The sequence below is a fragment of the Pan paniscus genome, chromosome 8 (genome assembly GCF_029289425.2).
Source record: "Pan paniscus chromosome 8, NHGRI_mPanPan1-v2.0_pri, whole genome shotgun sequence".
Taxonomy (NCBI): Eukaryota; Metazoa; Chordata; class Mammalia; order Primates; family Hominidae; genus Pan; species Pan paniscus.
The window spans coordinates 23,405,601-23,415,093 of record NC_073257.2 but is presented as its reverse complement, the minus strand read 5'-3'; the positions used below and the strand labels follow the sequence as shown (position 1 = coordinate 23,415,093).

General features: G+C 40.5%; 1 protein-coding gene across 11 annotated transcripts in view; it reads right to left on the bottom strand.

Moving 5' to 3' along the window:
* Positions 1-9,493, bottom strand: part of CELF2 (CUGBP Elav-like family member 2) — an 867,789-nt gene that overhangs the window by 450,003 nt on the left and 408,293 nt on the right. The gene's annotated exons all lie outside the window — the stretch shown is intronic.

Sequence of the window (9,493 nt, the reverse complement as noted above, 5' to 3'; positions counted from 1 at the left end):
TGGTGTCTCACTGTATTGCCTAGGCTGGTCTTGAACTTCCAGGCTCAAGCCATCCTCCTGCCTTGGCCTCCTGAAGGGCTGGGATTACAGGCATGAGTCCCATGCCCAGCTTCATTTCCTTTTTTAATGCACATACACGTTCAGGCTCTTGTTCAGTTGTCAGACTCTTCTTTGTGTATCTGTGCAACAGTCTCATCTGTCAAAAATGTAAATATCAGGAGGGCAGCCCTTCTGTTGGCACTTTGCCTATATTCTGCATGTCTCAGTGTTCAGTGAGAGTTCTAAAATAATGAGGCTCAAACTTGTTTATGAAAGGCTGTTATATTATATTATCATTTTGGGTGATGGTCTTCTCCCAATAGCTTTGTCTTGAAGCAACAGTTAAAGGGGTAATAGATGGTCAAGTGACTTATGCTGGTATAACTAACTTGGGCTAAAAACAGTGCCTGATACACAGACTCAATAAATACCTACAAAAAGAGAGGAAGGAAGAAAGGAAGGAAGGAAGGAGGGAAGGGTAGGAATGAAGGAAGGCAAGAATGAAGCAAGGAAAGAAAACGACCCTGGATAGAATATTAATTTAAAATATAAAAGACCACCCATCCAGATTATTAGAACACATGGGAAAGATGAGTTCTTTCTGCTATCATGAGATATGGTAGGCAGACTCATGTTCTTCCAAAAACATCCACAGTCTAATCCCTGGAACTTGTGAAAATATTATTTTGTATGGCAAAAGGGGTTTGCAGATGTGATTAAATTAAGGATTTTAAAGTGCAGGAGAATGAGGGTCATAGGAGGAGACTAGCAGATGGGAGATGGGAAGCAGAGGTCAGAAAGAAGAGATCTGAATGTTACACCGCTGGCTTTGAAGATGGAAGAAGAGACCAGGAGCCAAGCAGTCCAGGTGACCTGTGGAAGCTGGGAAAGGCACATCAATGAATTCTTTCTAGGTCCTCTGGAAGAAATCCTGAACCATAAGATAATAGATTTACATTGTTTCATGCCACTACATTTGCAGCAATTGGTTACAGCAGCAACAGGAAAGTATTACATAATATTTCCATTTTGTTTACCAGGGGCTTATGGAGACATTTTTGTGTAATTTTTAAAAAAACTGTTCTGTGAGCTTGCTTCCTTTATGTAAGTATTTTTATAAACTTCAGGAAGTCAGAGGAGGTTTGTTAATACAGTTCATCACAATAAATTCTTGTCTTCTGCTTGTTTCCTGCTAATCTGGAGCCTAGATTCTAGATTTAGACTAGAACTGCACTTATATTTCTCACATAATTTTTAAAAACAAACATCTACCATTTGATAACTTTTCTTCTAGAAAGCATTTTTCTCCAGCATATACACTAGCGTGAAGCAAATACCTACATATAGTCTGTAAAGACCTATCATTTTATCTTTTTTGTTTTTTTTTTTGAGACAGTGTCTCGCCCTGTTACCCAGGCTGGAGTACAACGGCACAATCTTGGCTCACTGCAACCTCCACCTACCGTGTTCAAGCGATCCTCCTGCCTCAGCCTCCTGAGTAGCTGGGATTACAAGCAAACACCACCACACTCAGCTAATGTTTTGTATCTTTAGTAGAGACGGGGTTTCACCATGTTGGCCAGGCTAGTCTCAAACTCCTGACCTCATGATCTGCCTGCCTCAGCCTCCCAAAGTGTTGGGATTACAGGCATGAGCCACTGTGCCCAGATAACCTATCATTTAATCTTAAAAATCACTTACTAAGTGCTTAGCATGTGCTAGATAAATGCCATGGCAGAGAAGGCCACAATAAGCATGCCACAATGAGCATGCATGTACACAGAATAATCACTCAACACAAAAAGACCAAGGTGCCCAAAGTCATACACAGTGGCACTGTATAGAAGTGCAAAGGCTTCTAAACTAGCTGGGCCCTAGTTTGTTCAGATTTCCTCAAGTTCAGGAAAACAGTATGAGTAAGGAGTTGTGGTCATGTAAGTATAAGACATATTCTAGAAATGGCAAGAAGTCAAGGATAGTTCAAGCACAGTGTATGGGTGTGTGTGGGTCTTGAATGTATGGGTAGGCAAAAGAGTAGTACACATGAAACATATAAAGGGTAGGATAAGTTCTGTTCATAATATTAAAAGTCCTATTAAAGAATGTGGACTTTCTTTTGCATACATGAAATAAAAAATTAGGGAAATCTGGGAGTGCAGCATCATTCACGTTTGTGTGAACTCATACTTTGACCTTTGACATTTAAAAGCAGGTTTAGCAATGGGCAATGGTTAAGTTCAAAATTGGGGTGGGAAACATCACACAATACCTTCCAGATTGTCCAAACCACTTCTGACAGTGGCTGGTATGCACAGGTTCTACTTTCCCAAAGCCAGCCTCTAGAAAATACACAGCTCCCTCATTTAGGAAAACCCCATTTAGTTACAGCTGTTCTTCATAGAGTCACTGTTACAGAGCTTTGAAAATGGAAAAGGACCTTCAAGATGATCGTTTACTCACTCTTGGCTGTTTTTATTTCGTGCTGTTATTCTTTTTTCTTTCCATATACAATGGAAACAAAAGGAGAGCAAGAAAGAAGATTGTGAGGTTCCTTGCAGATTCCTAAGTCATATTCCCAAACAGCTCCTGACAAAGAGGAGGAAGACAAAAAGGAAGAGCAGGAGGGAGGGGAGGAGAAGGAAGAGGTGTAGAGAGAGGAGGACAAAAGTAAGGAGGAGGAGATAAAGAGGATGAGGAGGAGGAGAAGGAGGAGGAGGAGAAAGAGGGGGAGGAAGAAGAGGAGGAGGAGGAGGAAGGAAATTATGAGAATGCCTAGCCCTCATCATCTGTTCAATGCTAGTAGCAGAAGGGAAACATATTAGGCAAAACCATATGAAATTGCATTTTTGTGGGTCAATATGGTCAAATATCAGCAAGTGGCCTTGGCTGTACCCATCTTTCTCCCCAACTTTCCACCCTTGAGATGAGTTTCTCACTACCACAGGACTCCGCACCGTCTCAGTACAGCAGATGAGTCCAACGACAGCACTGGCCATGGATCCTGTCCCCTTCACAAAGTCACTCTGGCCAGGGACAGCATGAGAAGCACACAACTACACTCCCCAGAGCCTAAAAATGCCATTCCGGGTGGCAGCATCCATGATGACTGTTGGGATCACACAGCGAAAAAATCAAGAGGGCCAGTTTCTGTAGACAACACACATTTAAATGAAGAATCTGTTAGAGCTGCCATTGGATTGCAGCATGACTGCTTGAATAAAACATTATTTTCCTTATACAGGATAGAAAATTTTGGAACATGAAAAATGCTGTACTTCTCAAATTTTATTGCTTAAATGCTCAATTTATGTAAGGAATTTTAAAGCTAAAAGTAAATACAATGTAGCTCAATTAACATTTAGCCTCATTATTTTTCTGTAGGTTTTTAAACATGTACATATTTGCTCTTCTAGTCAATGTGTTAATTTGCTAAGCTCTATAAAGATATTTCTCTTGAAAAGTAAAAATGGATATGCATGGGTCTGTTACTAGATTAGCAGAATGACAGAGTATTTTTGAGTATTGTGTAATGGCCTGTTAAAATACAATAACAATGAAAGTAAACTATTAGTCTTGCTCCTGGTGCTACCTTATCTTAATTAATAAGTGTGGAACTGACATTTCAAGAGACAGGAAGAATGACAATAAGCCCCTTCGCCATCTTATCATGCCCAGAGCTTATAAACCAGGGGAAAGTGAACTTTATTATTTAGTCATGACAAGATCATATTATTATAACAGAAGATTCCTAGTCTGAGGGTGCTTTATGGGGACAGGCAAAGAGATCAAATGTTAGCAGTGTACCCAGAACTTGATTTTTTTATTTGATATTTTAAATTTTGGAATAATGGAATAAAATAATAGGAGTAAAATAATAAAATGCACTTTATTTATCAAGGGCCCAAATCACAAGAAAATCTTAGGGAGAAAATTCACATGAGGCAAACTGTCATTAAGTATGATATTTTCCCTCTCTTAACATGTTAGAGAGGTTCTCTCATCAATGAAGGAATTGCTTTTTAGAGCAATAAAACCCCATGGAATAATTCAATTTGTTCATGTTAGCAGAGGGATTTTCCAGTAATGAATTGAGTTTCATGAGAAAGACAAGACACATTTTCATAGCTATGAATGAGGACTAAACCAATAGAAACTTCCTTCCCTGTTCAGACAAGTAATTTAGTGACAACAGAACACCTTCCCTTTGTGGTCAAGTCACGACAGAATGGAGATACATTTAAGAAAACAAACTATGAGGGAAACCACATTTCAGTTCTGCTCTTGGATGGCAATTTCAGCCAGAGGAGGCCACTCCGGGCATTCACTGCCTGCTTTCTTCTTCCCTTACTTCCTTTCTTCATTGAGGTCTTTCGACTTCACTTTTCTTATTAATTGCTTCATGTTATAAGACTGATTATAAGAATGTTATAAGACATGATTATAAGAACGAAATCATGAGTCAAAAGATGCAAGCCAATAGCAATCTAAACAATGTTGATAACCGTTCTGTGGGAAATGGGAAAACCAGCCAAATAAATGGATATGGTAATGATTGTATTTCCAGAGTTACAATAGCAATCCGCTGGCTTTGCCAGATTCACTTTCTGCCCATTTCTCCTGAAGTGGACTTAAAAACATGTTAAAAGATGCCAAAATGCAGTAATACTACATAAAAAAGGTGTCAATTGAAATATTACTAATCTTTGGGAGAAATTGCCCCCAATCTCAAAACAAGATGGATCATATTGAAGATGGAGTAATATCCAGTCATGCCTAGACTTCGGAAACTTGATAAAGTGGAATGACACTAGATAAATGACTGTTAGGCAGCAGCAGTTTTGTCTGGCATATGCATAACAACTTGCTCTTAAGTACCACATCTGAAAAAAAGGGATTCTAGCAGCACCAGGTGGACTCTGAGAGATGACTCTTTCAGTATAAGACATACCTGTACACGTATGAAGACTTTCAAAATGTCAAAGACTAAAGCAAAATATTCTCATCAAAAGTCAGATCGGGAATTTGGCTGACTCATAACATTTCATTTCTTAAAAATAAAGAAAGGAAATCTGAGTTACATATGAAAAATGTTTCAGGATGCTAAATCTGGAGGGTGGGTTTACCTTTGTCTAATGCTACAAATCTTTGGATAGAGGCATTAAGTTTGAAGTATCTCATATTTTACTAACAGCTGGTCTCCCTAGCCAGACTCTCTTTCACAGCTTTAAACTTCAGAAAAAAAATGAAGTTAAACATTTATTTTTATTCTGAAGGAAATAGGTAGTTACTCATGAGTTCTGTACGCAGCCAGATGGCTTTCAGATTTTAAGGCAACTGTAAGTCTTGCTTGGACATGCGAGGTCTCTCAAAATATACCATCCATGCACCAGTTCTGAAAATGTATGTAAATTTATTCCAGTGATAAGTGAGATGAATCAAAAGCAAGAACTTACGCATAACAGGGAAGTCCAAGGACAGAAGGACAGTGGTCAGCAACTGACCAAGGTGAGCCCATAGAATCACGTCCTAGTAACAGTTGTAAGTGAAGTTGCAAAATGAAACATGCATGTTAAACAGTTTCTGGAAGAATCTATTTACTGTAGCAATCGTCAGGGTCTGGAATTCTACATGACACAAAGAAGGTGGGTGGGGAAAAATGAAACACACTAAGTTTCTCACTATAAATAAGGAAGAATAAAAAATGGTGGTCCTCGAATCCTTCGAGTACATAAGACTTTTCTACCTTCCAGAAATATATCTTCCTCATCACTGGAAAAAATAAAAGCAGAAAATAAGACAAAGAATTCGGGAAACAGGCACAAACATAGAATGTACAAAATATGGCAGAAATTAGCCCAACTATTTTGGTTAAGACAAAAAACATCCTGTTTCAAGAAATTTGCTTCCACTCCACTCTGCCTAAACAGAGAGGCTTATTCTACTTCTGCTGGCTTTGGCCTAGTTGCTTGGTCCTTCCTTTTGGTGTTTCCCAGTCTGTTAGCTTCTTAGCTTCAGAAATTATGCCTTCCTGTAAAATCCATATGCTCAACATATTTTAGTCATAGAGGCTGAAGCCAGTATCCATAACACCCCAAATCTCACTTGAAGGATTCTCGGGTAAGAGTCAGTCCGAAAAAGATGCGGTTAAGGAGATAGGCTCCTTAGCACCCTTCTCTATTTGACCATCCTAAGGAATGAGGTCAGATAATTTCCTAAGTACACTGATCACCCCTATTTTCTTCCTGCTCAGAATATTCAGGCCTCCAAATCATGGTACATTTATCTTTTCAGCCACTTGCAAGTTCAAAGACAGCAGAAACTATAACGTGGGCCCCCTTAACAGCAGGCATGGGAGAAAATCTAAGTCTTCCCAAGCCCAAATTTCATGTTTCTCCTCCCTGGTAGACCCAGCCCCTCACAGTCTCTGTAGGACTTGCAGGAACCAATCTTTTGTCAAGAAACTAGGAACAGTCTCCTCTTGTGCTGTTTCTCAAATCATGGCGATGTTCTTGTATTTAGTTATTCCTAGACTTAAGATTTATGCTCCTTGAAGAGAGGAACCGTTTCTTACCCTTCCTGATTCCCATTAGATTGGGCACATTTTCTTCTACTTAGAAGGCTGAATAAATATTTGCTAAATGGATTTAAACTTGAAAATTGAACTGCTTGAGTTCACCCTGTGTCAGATTACTCAAGAGGTTAGATGTCAGGTTTTATAATTAGGAAGATGGTCACCTCCGTGATGCCATTACTGTCAGACTAGACAAGAAGGTTCAGAAAGTGTATGTGGGGAGTGGCAGGTGTGGAGTTGGGGGAGCAGTGAAACTCTTTGAAAATACTGGCATTATTCCACCCAAGGAAGAGAACGATTAAGAACAGGATGGCGGGATAGCAAGGTGCGCTGGAGAGAGAAAGCATTTATTTCATGTAGAAGGCACAATAATACAAGGTAACAGAATTACATTTGATTGGGCCGAAGAAAGGATTTCTTAACTCAGTGTTAAATGATTAAGACAGGTGCCCTGTAGACTCTTTTCCTAGAGAGCTTTCAAAACGGAATTGCCATTTATCCCTTCCAAATGATTTAATCACAGGACTTTCTGGTAAGGCACGTGTGAATTCAATACCCTATTTTATTTGTAATTCTGAGAATCTGTGGTATGAACAACTTCAAATGTGAGCTTTGCAACAACTCAACTCTGAACAATTTGATTTTCTTTTTTAAATACATAGGCCGGAGTCAAGTTCTAAATCAAGTCTTTAGTGTGGATTTAACCAGGTTGCATTTGAAAATACTAGCCAGTGCGTGGCACTAAGTATTGTATACGTTGGAGAAATGTCCAGGAGCGGGCACTCTGGGAGACACAGGAGCAGCCAGGGAGGTTTTCTGTCTGTGTCAGATGCAATGAATTGCATTCACCAGGCCCCTTGTTTAAATGTGTTATGAAAGTGACACAGTGTTTACTTTCCATTATGAGAAAGTACACTGCCGTGCAGGCTTGGAATTAACTGTTTTCATTTGATTACCTAAAGGATAACTCCCTGGGATGTGAGTACAATCATCCCAGTTATTCTCCTGGATACAAAGCGACAGGTAATTAATGGCCCCTTGTGCATCCCGGCAAAGACAAAAAACGAACAGGAACGGCCCTGGGGGTGAGAAGTGTGAAAAGTAAAGGATGAAATCTTAGTTTAATTTTATAGACAATGCATCTGAGGGAGGTGGGAGGGAATCAACCACAAAGCAGTCATAGCCCTTCATTTCCCCTGGCCCTGATCTTCACCCAGAGCTTGGAAGAGACGAGAAGATGCTGGAACAATGCTGTCATGAGGATGGTTGCTTTCCTCTGTGTGTTTGCGGGCAAAGAAAATCATGTTTTCGTCGTAAACAATTATGTGATCTCAATTTGAATTGGAAACAAACACTCTTTCCTCCACAAGTAGCGATGTATTGTCACTCAGAAATCCTCCACTCACTAAGATGAGGAGAGATTTCTCAGCACAAAGGACCAACTTGAGAGGACTGAGGCTGAAGTGGAGGGTATTTGTACAACCACTTGTCTAGGCCTGCCCACTTGGACATGTGTGTATGAGATCTTTATCTACCATCTGATTCAAAGAGCAGACAGAAGCCCCCCAATCTCAGGCTTGAGGAAGTGAGCAGACAATTGCGTCGTGGCACAGAAGCGCAGGTTAAATTCAAGGTTTCATGAAAGGAAACTGATTCACACACAAAGCAAGTGTCTTGTCCAGGAAAGTAACCCACTGTGCTCAGAGACTCACAGAAAGGCCTGTTTGTTTTTTCCCATCTGAGGTTGCTCACCAGATTAGCCCAGGGAGATGGCTCCTCAACCGAGCAAAGGAAAGAGTGGCCCTTGGGTCCAAGCTAGTTGACACTGGAATCAATATCTTTCCTTCTAGCAGAGAGTGAAGGATTCTATTAGAGTCATCTAATAGATGGGATCCTATAGGATCTTCAGGTTGGAAAGTGTAGGAGGTGGTGTTCATTTCTGTGTCTAGCTGGGAAATTCCTGCTGGCGGGCGAGCAATCCCAAGCTTTTTGATTGCCTCAGGCTCTGGTAGAGGCAGGGAGGTCCACTGGTCCCCTCCGTTGGTCTGTTTTCTATCAGCCATCCCCCACTTGGTTTACGAATTTTCTTTTTGGAAGAGTGCATCTTGGTTTCTGGGTTAGGCTGCTAGAAAATTAGATCCTATCTGGATGAATGAATAAAAGAGACGTATGCTCTCAACTACAGGAGGTCAGAGGCTACGCCAGTCCTGCTGAATATAACAGGCATGAAGTAGAATTATTGAATAAATAAAGGAAGGAAGAAAGGAAGGAAAGAAGGAATGTATTCAGCCTCCTGTAAGGATGGCAGTAAAATGGCTCCCTCCTACCCAACTCGTCCATCTCACTCATTATCTTACAGCCTTACCAATTCTCTTTCTCTAAATTTCAGGTTGCTGAGAAAATCTTCCATCCATTCAATTGTGAAAGGAAAATAAATCTCAGGGCCCCCAAATCACTAAGCTAAAGAGAAAAGTCAAGTGGGGAACTGCTCAGGGCAAAACTGCCTTTCATTCTATTCAAAGTCACTCCCCTCCTCACTGAGATAAATGCATATCTGATGTTCTCCTTTGGAGAGGCTAGTCAGAAACTCAAAAGAATGCAACCATTTGTCTGGAATCTACCTACGACCTGGAAGCACTCTCCCCACTTCTCGTTGTCCTGCCTTTCTGGGCTGAACCAATGTTCACTTACCTATGATGATTGATGTCTCATGTCTCCCTAAAATGTATAAAACCAAACTGTGCTCTGATCACCTTGGGCACATGTCATCAGGATCTCCTGAGGCTGTGTCACGGGTGTGTCCTTGACCTTGGCAAAATAAATTGTCTAAATTAACTGAGAGCTGTCTCAGATATTTGGGGTTCACACAAGAAATTGTCAGTC